The sequence below is a fragment of the Schistocerca cancellata genome, chromosome 8 (assembly GCF_023864275.1).
Source record: "Schistocerca cancellata isolate TAMUIC-IGC-003103 chromosome 8, iqSchCanc2.1, whole genome shotgun sequence".
NCBI lineage: Eukaryota > Metazoa > Arthropoda > Insecta > Orthoptera > Acrididae > Schistocerca > Schistocerca cancellata.
In genome coordinates, this window is record NC_064633.1 from 358,038,978 (window position 1) to 358,056,027 (window position 17,050).

Genomic DNA, 17,050 nt, shown 5'->3' on the forward strand with positions numbered 1-17,050 from the left:
TTCATGGTCAAGTAACTTTTACGGGGCTTTTGCCACCAGAAGAATTATTGTGTTTCTTGTTGTTCTTGAGTTTAGAAATGAGTGCACGCCAAGAAGGCGTTTTAGTTAAGCAAAGTGTGTTCAAACTTGATAGTTTGTTCTTTCCTGCCGACCGTAGGACACCACAAAAAATGTTTGGTGTTAAGTGCAAGAAAAGTAAGAATAACTATAAAGTTAAGACAGGAAGATATAGAACAAGTGTGCTTTCAGATATCTAAAAATCATAACTACAGACGACATGAGTGTAATAAGGAGGTCAAAACACGTATAGTAATTGCCAAGAAGGCATTTAATAAAATGACGAGTCTTCTCTGAGGGCGCATGGACAGTGATCTAAGGAAGAGACTATCGAAGTGCTTTATATGCAGCGTTGCATTATACAGAGCTGAGACATGTATGTTGAGGAAAGGAGAAGAAACAGGAATAGGAATTTAGATGTGGAATTGGAAAAGAAGGGAAGCGATAGAATAAGTAGACTAAGTGAGAAATGAGGAGGTGCTGAGAAGAGTGGGGGAAGGGAGAGGTATATTAAAGGTAAACACGAAGAGGAAACACAGCTGGCCTAGACACTGGATGAGAAGATATTGTTTACTGATGGATGCTATGGAAGGAACGGTGAATGGCAGAAGAGGGATAGAACGCAGAAGATACCAGACAGTAGATAGTATAAGGATAGGGACAATTATCAGAAAACGAAGAGGATAGAAAATGACAGGAGTTTGTGGAGAGCTTTAATGTGAAGAACTGCCCTAGGGCAGAACACTAATGATGATGATATTCTACGGCAGAGAAGAATATCGTCTATAAACTTAAATAGTTTGTATGAACATCGTGGATTACTTGCGCTAAACAGTATTCAAGTTATTCATAATTTAATTGTCTGCAATGCTTCGAGATGACCATCCAGAAATCGAAATGCCTAGGCTTTAAAATACGTAAAGAAGCCATTCTACAGTATGACTAGTGGCAGATCAAAAGATACACAAAAAGTATTACTCTGGTAGTCGTCTTGGCTTCTCTACCGGATCCTAAAATGAACGTGATCGTATATCTCGGCGATCCATCTGTTCACCGTATTCAGGAGAACTCTGCTGCTGCTGTTGAGTCATGCTGAAAACTGGCGCCAAGGTTGCAAATCGTCGTCCTATATAGACCTCCATATCGTACACGACGCTTGTGCAGCTCACCACGCTTTCCATCCCCTACACTGGGCTGGTGTTCTTCCGCCAACGATATATCGCACCCCGGGATCATTTTTTAAGACTCGAGTCGGACGTCCAAAAGGGCGTTCTGTCTTGGTGCAGTATCGTACAAGGTTGCATTCTGTTAACAGGAAAACACTTGTCTTTATTAATCAAATTGTCTGACAACCTAATAACAGTGGTACGTGGAGAGCTACTATGTGAAGACTTGCCCTCCGGCAGAATACTAACGATGACGATAATCGAAGGCAGAGGCGAATATCATCTATAAATTTGAATAGTTTGTATGAACAGTGTACATTACATGGGCTAAAAAGTATTCAACTTATTGATAATTTAATTGTATTCAATGCTTGAAGATGACCATCCAGAACTCAAAATGCCTAGGTTTTACATTACGCAAAGAATATAAACACTGCTCCAGAAACCGGAAGGACTGACAACTATCCCGAGCTTGCCAAATTTCATCACATGTCCCACGTATTACCTACATCTACATACACTCCTGGAAATGGAAAAAAGAACACATTGACACCGGCGTGTCAGACCCACCATACTTGCTCCGGACACTGCGAGAGGGCTGTACAAGCAATGATCACACGCACGGCACAGCGGACACACCAGGAACCGCGGTGTTGGCCGTCGAATGGCGCTAGCTGCGCAGCATTTCTGCACCGCCGCCGTCAGTGTCAGCCAGTTTGCCGTGGCATACGGAGCTCCATCGCAGTCTTTAACACTGGTAGCATGCCGCGACAGCGTGGACGTGAACCGTATGTGCAGTTGACGGACTTTGAGCGAGGGCGTATAGTGGGCATGCGGGAGGCCGGGTGGACGTACCGCCGAATAGCTCAACACGTGGGGCGTGAGGTCTCCACAGTACATCGATGTTGTCGCCAGTGGTCGGCGGAAGGTGCACGTGCCCGTCGACCTGGGACCGGACCGCAGCGACGCACGGATGCACGCCAAGACCGTAGGATCCTACGCAGTGCCGTAGGGGACCGCACCGCCACTTCCCAGCAAATTAGGGACACTGTTGCTCCTGGGGTATCGGCGAGGACCATTCGCAACCGTCTCCATGAAGCTGGGCTACGGTCCCGCACACCGTTAGGCCGTCTTCCGCTCACGCCCCAACATCGTGCAGCCCGCCTCCAGTGGTGTCGCGACAGGCGTGAATGGAGGGACGAATGGAGACGTGTCGTCTTCAGCGATGAGAGTCGCTTCTGCCTTGGTGCCAATGATGGTCGTATGCGTGTTTGGCGCCGTGCAGGTGAGCGCCACAATCAGGACTGCATACGACCGAGGCACACAGGGCCAACACCCGGCATCATGGTGTGGGGAGCGATCTCCTACACTGGCCGTACACCACTGGTGATCGTCGACGGGACACTGAATAGTGCACGGTACATCCAAACCGTCATCGAACCCATCGTTCTACCATTCCTAGACCGGCAAGGGAACTTGCTGTTCCAACAGGACAATGCACGTCCGCATGTATCCCGTGCCACCCAACGTGCTCTAGAAGGTGTAAGTCAACTACCCTGGCCAGCAAGATCTCCGGATCTGTCCCCCATTGAGCATGTTTGGGACTGGATGAAGCGTCGTCTCACGCGGTGTGCACGTCCAACACGAACGCTGGTCCAACTGAGGCGCCAGGTGGAAATGGCATGGCAAGCCGTTCCACAGGACTACATCCAGCATCTCTACGATCGTCTCCATGGGAGAATAGCAGCCTGCATTGCTGCGAAAGGTGGATATACACTGTACTAGTGCCGACATTGTGCGTGCTCTGTTGCCTGTGTCTATGTGCCTGTGGTTCTGTCAGTGTGATCATGTGATGTATCTGACCCCAGGAATGTGTCAATAAAGTTTCCCCTTCCTGGGACAATGAATTCACGGTGTTCTTATTTCAATTTCCAGGAGTGTATATAGACACTCCGAAAGCCACGGTACGGTGAGTGGAGGAGTGTACGTAGCACCACTACCAGTCATTTCCTTTCCTCTTCCACAAGCAAATAGAGCGAGAGGAAAACGACTCCCTTTCCTGTTCCCCAAGGAAATAGAGCGATGGGAAAACTACTTCTAAATACTTATTCATTTCTTTTGACATATGATCGCCGCCCTTACGTGAAGTGTAGACTGCTGCAGAATGGTTCTACAGTTTGCTTCAGCTGAACCGTTCTCTAAATTTTCTTAGTAACGTTCCTCGAAAAGAACGTCGCCTTCCATCCAGAGATTCTCATTTGGGTACCTAAAACATCTCCTCTGTATTTGCGTATAGATCAAACCTACCGGTACCAAATCTAGCAGCCTGCCTCTGAGCTGCTTCGATGGCTTCCTTTAATCCGAGCTGGTGGGGATTTCAAACACAACAGCAGAGCTCAAGAATAGGTCGCATTGTGTTCCATATGAAGTCTCCTTTCGAGGTGAAACACACTTTTCTAAGACTCTCCTAGTAAACCGAAGTCGATCGTTCATCTTCCCAAAACAATCCTTACATACTCCTTCCATTTCACATCGTTTTGCAACGTTACACCTAGATATATAATTGGCCTGGCGGTGTCAAGTACTACACTACTAATGCTGTATTCGTAACATTATAGGACTGTTTTCCCTCTCCATCTGAATTACTTTACACTTTTTTCACATTTAGAACTAGTTGTCACTCATTACACCAATTAGAGATTTAGTGTAAGTTATCTTGTATTATCCTACACTCACTCAAAGTCGAGATCTTCCTGTATACCACAGCATCATCGGCAAACATCACTCTGCTCGTCATATCATTTATTTTATGCACATACGTGGAAAATAACAATGGTCCCCACCCCTTGGAGCACTCCTGACGATACTCTTAAACAATGTTAGAGTACTGTCAATTTTTCATGCTGTCGCAGCCTCGTGTAACGTCGATGATCCACGCACCAGCCCTGATCTGTGCGAATAGAGCAGCTGATGTAAGTCATCTCACATGACAGGGAATTTTGTATATGTCAGGCTTCGTAAGTCTCAGATCATTTTTAAGGGAGCCGAACAGTGCCTTAATCTTGGCAGGTGGACGGTGCACACTCCGTGAAATTCTTCCAGTCTTAAACGATGTGCTCTCAGCATAAGGAATAAAGGTCCGCTTCATGCGCCTCCGGGGATGGTCCAAACCTCACAGCCTTACGAACCTGCTTCTCAGAGTATCCATTTCACTTTGCCGTCAAATGTAGAAGCTCCTGGCTTAAAGTATCCAGGTAAGAAACAGCTAATGCTAGTGTTCGAAAATAGTCTCGGAGAGCGATATATCGTTGGACTATAAAGGACGACGATGTGCGGCCTTGGCATCACTTTTCAGCAGGATTCAGCAGCCTCCCATTTGTGAGGGGTTATTACACGTTGACGTACAACAAAGACGTTGGTCACATTAATGTGACTGGACCGTATATACAAATTATGTAATAGATAACGTCAGATGCTCGATGGGGCTGAGTGAATAACAGGAAGCATTTCGGGGCTGTCCACGATTGGTACAGCGGCTGGTAGATGACCTAACTCGTTAATTAATGCAACGCATACAGCAGCAAAAGATACATTACTGTTCGTTTACGCTATTGGTGACAAATCGCTGAAAAGATAACAACTATAAAACACCCAAGACCAACCATCCGAAGTGACTGAAAGTGGAATGAGCATATAAAACGTATTGTAGGAAAATTTTATGCCAGAATAACATACATTGCAAGAATCTTGAACAAACGTAATTTATCTGCGGAAAAAGTGGCAACCACGACACTTGAAAGACCGACTCTTGAGTATTGTTCATCAATACGGGTCCCTTGCTATGTTGGAGAAGTGAAAGAGTAGACATCCTTTCTCTAGGGTAGCGACTTCAATTATAATTGAAAATGTCCACAGTCCCGGGTTCTAACTGCGCCACCGCTTAAAATTTGAACAAAAATCATCAGCAATGGCAGTCAAAGACTCCCGGCATAAGAAGAGACCCTCGTTCTGCCAATGATCGTTTCAAAGAGGACGGAGGAGTGGACAGAGCTTCAAAGCACTCTCTTGCTCTTTGGAGTGGGAAACTGCCCCTAAAGGTGGAAGAATCAGCCATGATCAACGGCAAGAGAACGCAGAAAACGATGGAAACAGTAATGCAGTTATATTAAAGACAAATAATACGTAGCTACAGACTCTTTGGCATGGACTTTAAGAAATGCTTTGACGATCTCTCCATCGGCAAAAGATTTCGGAATAGTCCCTCATCCAGATCTCCGGGAGTGAACTGCCAATGGGGACGTGATCATGAGGAAAAGATTGCATAACCATCGAAAGGATAACGTTCTATGAGTCGTGCCGTGAAATGTTAGAAATGTGAACATGGCACGTGTGGTAGAAAATCTCAAAATGGAAACGCTACGCCTCAATCTAGAAATAATGGGAGTCACTGAAGTGAACTGGAAAGAAACCAGGATATCTGGTCAGATGAGTATAGGGAAATATCAACAGCAGCATAAAATGGTACAGCGGGAGTAGGATTCGTATTGAACAGGAAGGTAGGGCAGAGAGTGATTTACTGTGTACAGCTCAGTGATAAGATTGTTCTCATCAGAATCAAAACCAGCACCGATTACAATGTTTCAGGTATGCATGTCGACGTCGCAGGCTGAAGATGAAGAGATGCAGAAAGTTTATGAAGATAATCAACAGATAAATCAGTGCATGAAAGGGAAATGAAAGTCTAATAGACATGGAAATCGGGATGCGGTTGTAGGGGGAGGAGTGAAGAAAACGTTACATTAAAATATGGGCTTGCTACTAGGAATGAGAAAGGAGAAAGACTAACTGAGTTGTCCAATAAATTTCAGCTAGCAGTAGCGCATACTCTGTTCAAGAAACACAAGGGAAAGAGGTATACCTGGAAAAAGCCGGGAGCTATGGGAAAATTTCAAGTTTAATAGACTAGGCAGTAAGACTCAATGTACAAATATGTGTGATACGGAAGCACTAAGGAATGAAGACAAGCGCTTGAAGTTCTTAAGACAATAGACATGGTGATAGTTAATAACTTAGCAGGCAGTTAAGTTCACGAGGAACGGAGATCTCTAAAAATAGTAATCACAGGTGGTGGAACGAAAAACGTAGATACAAAGAAGGTAACTGCCAAGAAACTATGGGTAACGGAAGAAATTTTTCAGTTCATAGGCGGAAGAAGGAAGTACATAAATATTCAGGGAAAGTCAAGAATACAGAAATGTCAGTCACTTATGATTGAAATAAACAGTAAATGCAAGGAAGCTAAGGCGGAATGGCTGCATGAAAAATGTGAAAAAATCGAAAAAGAAATCATTTCGGAAGGACTGATTCAGTATATATGAAGGTCCAAACAATCTTCCGTGAAATTAAAAGCAAGGGTGGTAACATTAAGGGTGAAATTGGAATTCTAATGTTAAATGCAGATGAGAGATTGGATGGACTGAGCGTGTTCGATGAAGGCACCTATGACCAGGATGTCTTGTCAAATGACTTGGTAGAAGAAGAAAGAGGAGTCGACATAAAAGAGCTAAGATGTGCTGTATTAGAGTAGAATTTAAAAGAGCTATGGAAGATCAGATAAAGCAGTAGCGATAACATTTCACCAGAATTGCCAAAATCATTGTGGGAACTGCCAATAGAACGACTATACACGTTGATGTGTAGAATGTATGAGTCGGGCGATAATCCATCTGACTTCCCAAAAAACATCAGCCACACAATTCCGAAGACTGTGAGCTGACATGTGCGAGTGCTATCACACGATCAGCTTAACAGTTCATGCATCCAAACCGCTGACAAAAATTGTACAGAAGAATGGAAAAACAAGTGATGGTGTGTTAGATGACGATCAGTTTGCCTTTAGGAAAGGTAAAGACAACAGAGAGGCAGTTCTCACGTTGCGACTGATAATGGAAGCAGGGCTAAATAAAAATCAAGACACTTTCATAGAGTTTGTCGACCTGGCAAAAGCGTTCGACAATGTCAAATGGTGCAAGATTTCGGAACTCTGACGGGTAGTGTACAACATGAACAAGAACCAAAAGGAAACAATAAGAGTGGAAGACTAGGAATTAAGTGCTCGGAATAAAAATGATGTAGACAGGAACACAGTCTTTTTGCCATTAGTGTTCAATCTATATATCGAATGAGGAACGACGGAAATAAGAGAACAGTTAAGGTAAATTAAAAATCCAAGGTGAAAGGATTACAATGGTAAGATTCGCAGGTGATACTGCTATCCTCAGTTCTCTTTAAATATCGCAAGTGATATAGTTTCTCAATAAAACAGCAAGTATATGAAACGTATTCTGTAAGTTGAGAATTATTGAATAACTTTTTTTTAGAATTCTGTACAAACGTAAGAGCTTGCTGCTTGGTTGCTTTGCAAACCAATAACCAAAGATGAATAATGGTGCGCCGGCCGAGGTGGCCGAGGAGTTCTAAACGCTACAGTCTGGAACCGTGCGACCGCTACGGTCGCAGGTTCGAATCCTGCCTCGGGCATGGATATGTGTGATGTCCTTAGGTTAGTTCTAAGTCTAGGGGACTGATGACCTTAGAAGCTTAATCCCATAGTGCTCAGAGCCATTTGAACCATTTTTGAATAATGGTGCATAAATAGTTTCTGTTGTGTAGTGTTACTCAGTCGGCTATTGGTGGATGCTGCCTCTATAGCCGTCCACAGTTGCAAAAGTGTTGCCAATACAGAAATCTGTACATGAACTGATCTCTCCATTTTGTCCCATGCAGGCGACCTGGGTGGCCCAATCATTTGCTCGAATTGTCCAGAAAGTTCTTCAGATCAACCGCCAACAATTGTGACTAGGTGACTTGGGGCATTGTCATCAACAAACTGCGATTATAATATGCAAAAGCTCCGACTGGTGAGTGATCGGTTCAGCTGGGTCAGAAGACTCAGTGCATTCCAAGTAAATACAGCCCGCGCCATTATGAGCCACCAAAAGGATGGGAAATACCTTGTTGACAATTTGGGTCCATAATTTCGTGGGGTCTGCGCCACACTCGAAACATACAATCAGGTCTTACCGGCTCAAATATCAACTCATCTGATGAGGACACAGTTTTCCAGTCGTCTTGGGTCCAACCCACATGGCCACGAGCCTCAGACAGGCGCTGCGTTCAAAATCGTGCTGTATGTCGCTACACCTCCTAACGGATCCTTTCGTCGCACGTCCCACTCTAATTTCTGAGATTATTCCAAGCAGTGTGGCTAGTCTGTCAACATTGAAGACTCTACACAAACGCTGCTGCTCTCGCTCGTTGAAGGGGAGTTGGAACGCCCTATCACGACAATGTTGAATATGTGCGTCAGTAAAAAAGACCAATAGAAAGGTGTTAGCATGTGGACGTAATGTGCTGTTCCAGTCTCTTCTGTACCTAAGGTCCATCACCGTTCCCTTTGGATCCCTACGTAATTCGGTGCTCTGCGATGCACACGATCGAACAGCGGAGGAGTGGTACTCAATCGTCAACTTTAGGTTACAATATCTCCGGATGTAATTAACATTTTACAATGCAACAAACGGCACTGATTACGTATTTGTTTATATGTTCAGATGTGCTAACAAAACTAACGTGGTTCCATTTAAAAAACGGTGGTTTGTGTTAAAAACATACTTTCGTGCATTTTTTTATGGTTTGTAGTAACCAATTACACTAGCCCCGCTCCTCACGTTCGGTCTGTGGAATCGGTTCGTCAGTATTTGATGTGGTTTACGAAATATATCCAGCGGTAACGTTAGGTGACTCACCCTGTATATCATTTCATTCAGAAGGTTGCAAATTTTATAATGACATAAAAATCCGAAAATGTGAAAAAACTTTTGTCCCCTTTCCAACTCCCCTGAGAAGGCCGTCCGGCTACTGCGAATCTGATAATATTGAGTTCCTAAACGATTACCAATATGGAATGTCCCCTGCTTCTAGCTCCAACTGCAATTTTGTGTTCGACGTCCGATAATTGCTTTTGTGCGGCCGCAGTAGCGTCGGATACACTTTCAGACGAATCATCTAAGTACAAATGACAGATCCGCGAATGTACTACCCTCTTATACGTCGTGTACGCGATACTACGGCCATTTATGTACGTGAATATCAATACCCTGTGACCTTTGTCATCGTAGTGTGTGCTTAGTGGACATACGACCTTCAACACGGTGGTCTGATGAAGCCATCGGTTTAAAATCCACATATGAAATGATCGTAAAGCTACCAAACCGAAGAGCAAAGAGCTAACAGTCTCAGAAATGGACACAATTCTTTGCTGTGTCGTTAGACAAACATGAGCCGTGATAAAAGTCGGTGCGAGTCCCACGGGGTGTGAGACCCGCTGCTGACCGCTTCAGAGGAAAACGACGGAAGCGGTGGACGCACCATTTGTCAGGCTGGCCACAATACCGCCGCAAAAATGGCCTGCGCCAAGGCGCAGAGGCGCTCATTGTCCCTGGATTGTCCGCGGTTCTAGCGACTCCTGGAATTTTTCCCCCGCGGGCCTACGGCTTCCCACAAAAGCCCTCCCGCCCCGGAAGTCATAAATATCAGCGGAGGCCGGAAGAATCCGACTTTTGCCTCGCCTGCAGGTGCCTGCCGTGCCGTGGCCGAGGCGCGCCGTGCACCACTTTTCCGCAATTTTTCTTCGGCGAAATTTCCTCCGCAAACCGCCGAACGGAGGACTTACAAACCACGCAAGCCGTCTTTGCCCGAGGCGGCAACGGCAAGACGCACAGCAACTCGAAGAAGAGAGCTGTTTCGTTTGTACAAAGTGGAAGAGTCAGTGGCATAGCACATTTTTCATTCTCGTATTTGTATGTTCCTGGCAGTGCAAAAAAACAACAGCGTCCTTGATCCCTTTACTGCTCACATAAACTCAGTAACTCCTACCTGCTTAGCACACTAACTCTGCAACTTTTACCTCCTTAAAACACGAGCTCCGCAACTTGTGTAAAACTGCCTTTAGAACCGGCTCTCATGCTTTGCAACGGCAACAGATCTGTAATTTTCTCTTACCTACTCTTTTGCAAGCCCTACTATAGTAGCGTAATAGTCTTAAGCTAAAGGGTTAATTACAATATTTGAAAAATGGTAAATAACAATCCTAAATGAGCTAATCGACCGAAAAATGAAGTAAATTTGTATAAAGAAAAAGTGTATGATAAACAGACTTATTTTCAGGCACTTTTAGTTGGAAACAATAACATTTAAGCCTTGTGCGAAGCACATTTCAGTAGCTACAATACGTCCATTTCACCATTTTGTCATTATGCCATTTTTTTTCTTAATGGATACTTGTCTTCCGTTGCTTCTTTGATTTCCCTACTCAAAGCGTAAATGTTTGGATGAGTTGATTCAAACATAGAGCTAAAACGAGAACGAAAACACTCGAAAGCTTTTGTCATTCTGCAACTCCGAAAGGACCCGTCTGCTCAAATACATGGTGATTCACGAAGATTTGTATATGTTTCAAAATGTTATTCTACGTCAAACTAAAGGAAAATGTTCATATAAACATAGGTCCCCAAATGTTCAGTTACGGAGTTGCGACTAATAAAAAATTTTGCCCGGAATTTAACAACTTCGCTAATATGAAGCCACCGTAAAAGTGTACGAGGTTAAAGTAAAGAACGATTTCCATTTACTTTTTTTTGTTATTGGTCTGGTGAATCTAATAAAACATGTGCCAGACGTGCAGTAGCTTTCCAGAACATCCAGAGAAGCAAAGATTGTTATACAAGTAAATTTCTTTGCTTTCCATTAAGAATGTAGAAACGTTTATTTGTTGGCAACCGTTAGTGAGTTGTTTCAGTCGTTTCCTAAGCTTGAAACGAGCTACTTTCCTGTAATTTTCAGTGAAAGAACGCCGTTACTACACATTTAAATGAACATTTTCTCCAGAAATGGATTGGTCGTGGTGCTGCACGGCTGTGACCACCCAGATCACCCGATTTAACACCAATGAATTTTTGTGTATGGGGAAGGATGAAAGACATATTTTATAAGGACAAAGTACAATACACGTGAGACATTAGTTGCATTATGAATCCAACAGACGAAATTAAGAACAACCCTATGAAACTAAAACGAGAAATAAAACCTGTTCATACACGTGCAGCTAAATGCGTTGAACTCGGTGGGGATATTTTTGAACATTTATTGTAAATGTATTGTGAAATTGTATACGCTGTACAACTTCCTTAACACTGGGCTTTGTTTTTTCTGGTTTAACATGAATTCATGTGTGCTATGATATTAATAAAAGCAGATAATCTGACACATTCATACAGTTTCAGGTAACGTTATTACCATAATGTTTCCAAAATTAAATTCTGTGCAGCTTTTATTGAAAACTTTGTGCAGTTGTCTGGAATTTAAAAAACAAATGGGCCAAGTAGTTAACAAATTAAAAATGTTACCGCATTACATCTTTGCTTCTCTGGATGTGCTGGAAAATTGCTGCAAATACATGTATGGGACATGTTTCATTAGATTCCCCAAATCAATAACAACAAAGTAGATGGAAATAGTGCCTTGCTTTAACTTCGCACAGTTTTGCAATGGCTTCATATTAGCGAAGTTGCTAAATTTCAGGCAAAATCTTTTATTAGCCGTAACTCCGTAACTAAACATTTGGGGACCTACGTTTATAGTAACTTTTTTGTTTAGTTTGACTAGTAGAGTAACATATTAAAATATTTGCATATCTTCGTGAGTCACCCTGTAAACATGGCGTCTCTCTAAGAGTCGTCAGGCACACTTTCTTTGCTGTTTCAGCAGATATCTGCAGTTTCGTTTTCGCATTGTGTAGATGGAGGAAGACCAAACAAACAGTGCTCATTACATCTTTCACGCGACGGCCAGTTTCGACGGAAAGCGTCGGTTTTTTTTCCCCTAATTTTTAAACAGCAGTTTTACATGCCTGTTCAAAAGAACGGTCCAGGTTAGTCTAGTGGGATATTTCTTTTATGGTGTCTGCTGCCGCCAAACATGCCGCGCGTACTGAGTCGATACTGCATTGCTGTTTATTCTTTGTGCTTTATTACCCCTGTTAAGATATGTCGCTAAAACGCATATCTAACTGGACTAATTTGGGAGCGCTCTATCGAATTGGCATGTAAAATTCCGATTCAAAAATAATTTTGTTTGTACTTAGAAACAAACCGACGCTTTCTGTTGACACTGGGCATCACAAAAAACAAGTGATGACAGTAATTGTTTGGGCTTAATCCAGTTACTCAATGTAGATATCTGCCGAAACACCAGAGAAAATTCGTCTGATCACTGTTAGCAGAGAAACCCGCTATATATGCCCTCTACTGTCTGAGGGGAAAGTTGCGGTATTGGTGTACGGAGATTAGTAGACCTTTCCTCGACCTTTTCTGAATTGTAGAGAAATACTGGACTCGTATTCGGGATGAAGACGATTTGAACCGAAGTCTGTCCGTCCTGATACACATAATTTTCATTTTCGATCTGTCGAGACTGGTTTTGTATGACTTACTTTTAAAATTTTATTAAGCTGGACCAGTGGCTGACTAGTTAGCCCTCTTCAGCGGTACACTGAAAGTGTAGTTCGTTACATGCTCGATCATTAGGAGTAGCTTAACGATATTCAACGTGTCGCTAAAGTTTTGCATGTGACCCGAACCGGGTCAATCCAATTTTAAAAATAAACTGTGTGCAGTCGATTCAGTCCTTTATCAACTTAATGAGTTTTGAACGGATTGTTGACCGGCTTGTTTATAAAACATCCACCGTTTTTCTGTGATTTCCGTTAAATGCTTAAGGCAAATTGCGAGATTCCTTTGAAAAGTACTTCACTTTTTATATCCACGCTGTGTTCATTCCGAGTTTGGACTCTAGTATTCCTCCTCATTCTCTATAATTTTATGCAGCTCGTTACCTCATGATGGTATTTTCCAGATGGCTTCCTTCCGCTAAGCAGTTCTGTTTCCGTAAATCTTAAGAAAGTAACAATATTCAAATAGCAGATCACCTTTCTCGGCACGCCATGGAAGAGCTTTATTTGTGTGAGGAAACGAACCAAGGGCGCCCGAGTCCGACGGAAAGGCGCGGCAGGGGAGGGGGCATCCTTATCTCTCAAGGAAAAGAAAGGTATAATGTAGTCAGATGTTCGTCTTTCAAGAAAATTATTTAACAGTTTCACGCAGGTTTTTAACAAGGTCGAAACTTGACCGTTTCAATGGCTACTTACAAACTGCCATTCACCTTCAAAATTACTTCATACCCAAAGACATATCCTACCGCCTACCCCTTCACCCTCCGCCCCCCCCCCCCCAAACACACACAAATACTATCGTATGGGTGCCCTTGAAAAGAGTCTATTTTTAGTCTCACAACAGTGACGCTAATTTGGTGTTTTTAACACAGGATCGTCTCTACTTCTTTTTTTACCACCCAAATTGATTTTATTAAATTCAAAATATATGCCCAACAGACAAAAAATTATTCAATCTTCCTATATCCATATTTAAACTGGATGATGGTGGGACATTAGCTGGTAAAATTTTTATTAAAAATGAACCTCCTCCAGCCGTACTTAAGATTTCATATTTATTTGGCTGAGTACTAGAAGTCCGCGGCGAGATCAATATGTGCTCCACATGGATGGCGGGCAGTACTGTCTGAAGTTAATGTCCGCTATCCATGTGGAGCACGTATTGGTCTCACCGCGGACTTCTAGTACTCAGCCACACACAATTGTTATCATCAAAGTGTACGGGCCTGAAGATGGCGTTGACGCAACGTCGAAACTAGTAGCCAAATAAATATATCTTAAATACAGCTGGAGGAGTTTGATTTTTTATAAAAAATTTATCATGTTGAATAATTCTTCCAATCTACATCTACATCTATACTCTGCGAACCACTGCAAGGAAGACGATGCGTCCTACAGTCCCAGTTGTTAGGGCGTTTTCCCATTCCTTCGCGTACGGAGCGCGGGAAGACTTATTGGTTAGACACCTCTGTGTTGCTGTAATTAGTCCTCGTCCTCACGATCCCTATGGGCATGATATGTATGGCCTTGAGGTAGCCTCTATTCCTAAGGTAAGCACTTAAAGACCATTGTTAAAACTTAGTATACTTTCTCAGGACAGTTTCCGTCTGTATTCAAGTCTGCCAGTCCAGTTAATTTATCATCTCTGTGACACTCCCCTACCCGTCAAACAAACATGTGAACATTCGTGCTGCCTTTCTCTGTAAAAGATCAATAACTTCTGCTTGTTCTATTTGGTACGGGTCCCATATTCTTAAGCAATAGTATGAGGTAAATCGCACGACTGAAGTGTAAGCAATCTCCTTTGAAGACTAATTGCATTTCACTAGTATTCTACAATCCATCACTGCTAGGTCGCACCACATCAGATGGAAGAAATCGGTTCTTAATTGTCGTAACGCCAAAAACTGCATAAAAAGCAAAATGTCATTGGTTTTAATTGTCACTGGGCCAAAAACTGTATAAAAAGCAAAATGGCGTCGCATTTAAACCGTCCTTGAGCTAAAAACTGAATAAAAAGCTAAACGACATCGGTTTCTGATTGTCGTGTGAGTGGCGTAAGACAGATTCAGTATGTTGTCCACCGTTTTCTTCTACAAACTGAAATCGAGAAACAGCAAGTTCCTCAGCAGATCGGAATGTCTCGCTGGTCTCTTTCAGAACACGTTGCGCAGTGCGTGTCTACAGCTACATTCTACTTGGAACACTGATCACATCTTTCAGATAATCCTACAGACGTCACACGGATTAAGATTGGATGATTTGGACGGGCAAGCTGTAGGGAAATGACGGCTGAAAATCTAGAATTTCCGAAATGCCACTGCAGCAACCGCTACACTGTCTGTGCAATGTGCGGATGCGCACCGTCTTACATAGAAATGACCCTACCCACACTTCCACACTGTTGAAGAGTGGTACGTAAAGGACTCTCCTGTCGTTTACTAGTACGGTACAGGTAACAGGATGAGCAGGTCTCATCCAGTCGAAAAAATACGGCCGTACTATAAACGATGTGACAGCGGCCTTGCCGCAGTGGATACACCGGTTCCCGTCAGATCACCGAAGTTAAGCGCTGTCGGGCGTGGCCGGCACTTGGATGGGTGACCATCCGGCCGCCATGCGCTGTTGCCATTTTTCGGGATGCACTCAGCCTCGTGATGCCAACTGAGGAGCTACTCGACCGAATAGTAGCGGCTCCGGTCAAAGCAAACCATCATAACGACCGGGAGAGCAGTGTGCTGACCACACGCCCCTCCTATCCGCATCCTCATCTGAGGATGACACGGCGGTCAGATGGTCCCGATGGGCCACTTGTGGCCTGAAGACGGAGTGCATTAACGATGCCGTCACCTTTACAGAATGAAATGGTACCGGTTGACGTGCTTGAGGATTTTGCATTGCTCACTCCGCAATTCTGGGTATTTACATGTCCTTTGAGATGGAAATGGTCTTCGTCTGTCCACACAATGTTCCGTGGTAATTCATTGTGTTCTTCCATGCCAGGAAGAAATTCAAGAGCGAACGTTTACCTTGCTGGCCGGTCAGCAGAAACTGATTTTTTATGGATAGCAATGCAGGGTGGGTCGTTGAATTTTGTGCACCGTGCTCGCAGCCATGCCCAACGATCAGCCGATACCCCGTGCACTGCGTGATGCGCCCCACCGCAGCTGCGCTGCTCTGGCCACATCTTCGACAGACGTCGGCTCAGCTGCTTTCCTTCCTCTGTCTTTTCGAATTTTGTAATCTGTTACTCCAGACCCTTAGTAGACATCGAACTAATGACTTTTTTGCTACCCTCGAGTGTGTGGAACTTCCACTAGGCTATTGGGGTACAGTAACCATTTGTGTAAAAGATCTTTACAAGCAGCGCTCGATCATTCTTGCGGACAGTCATGTTTGGCGTCTCGGACGCTAACTGAAGAATAGCCGTGTGCCGCACGTCTGTTGCTGTACATTTTCTCACGCTTACAGCGTCATATATTGGTCAATATTTTCCCTTGCGTATTCCCCTGTATCAATAACACACAGTTCAAATTTGACGGCATTTTGAGCAGTGGTTTTCTTTCTTCTCCGTTTTCAAGCTGGCACTTTAATTGTGCAGAACCTGCACGTACCGCAGATATGGTAAAATGCAGCGGGTTTCTCAATCACAAACTACTTTTGGATGTTGTCTGTTTTTACAAGATGGTGTTGTTACTTGTGTAAGATGGACCACGTACCAGAATCCGACAGCAACAGGATACCCATTTATCGAAAGTACAGTCTGCTATTTCACCATACTGTTGCTCGTTTTGGTCGTTATTACACGACTGTCACACGAATGCGGAATCGTTATGTTCAGGACGTGCATACTAAACGCCTTACAGAATCTCAGTGACAGAAGGCGTGCGCAGGATTGAACCGGAGTCACATCATGCACCATGAATGAGTAAATGGGACTGTTTGCACCAAGAAAAATATACTCAGCAGAGTCGCGCCGACAGCCGTGCATTCATCAGCACCATTCGTCTGCCGGCCGTAGTGGCCGAGCAGTTCTAGGCACTTCAGTCTGGATCCGCGCGACCGCTACGGTCGCAGGTTCGAATCCTGCCTCGGGAATGGATGTGTGTGATGTCCTTAGGTTAGTTAGCTTCAAGTAATTCTAAGTTCTAGGGGACAGATGGCCTCAGATGTAATCCCATAGTGCTCAGAGCCATTTGAACCATTATTTGAACCACTAGTCTGGATACAGGCGTGGCTCCACGTCGGCTACTCAGAC

General features: G+C 43.8%; 1 pseudogene; it reads left to right on the top strand.

Annotated features, from left to right (window-relative positions):
• The first annotated feature begins 15,306 nt into the window (after positions 1-15,306).
• Positions 15,307-15,423, top strand: LOC126095969 (5S ribosomal RNA; annotated as a pseudogene).
• Positions 15,424-17,050: the final 1,627 nt, after the last annotated feature.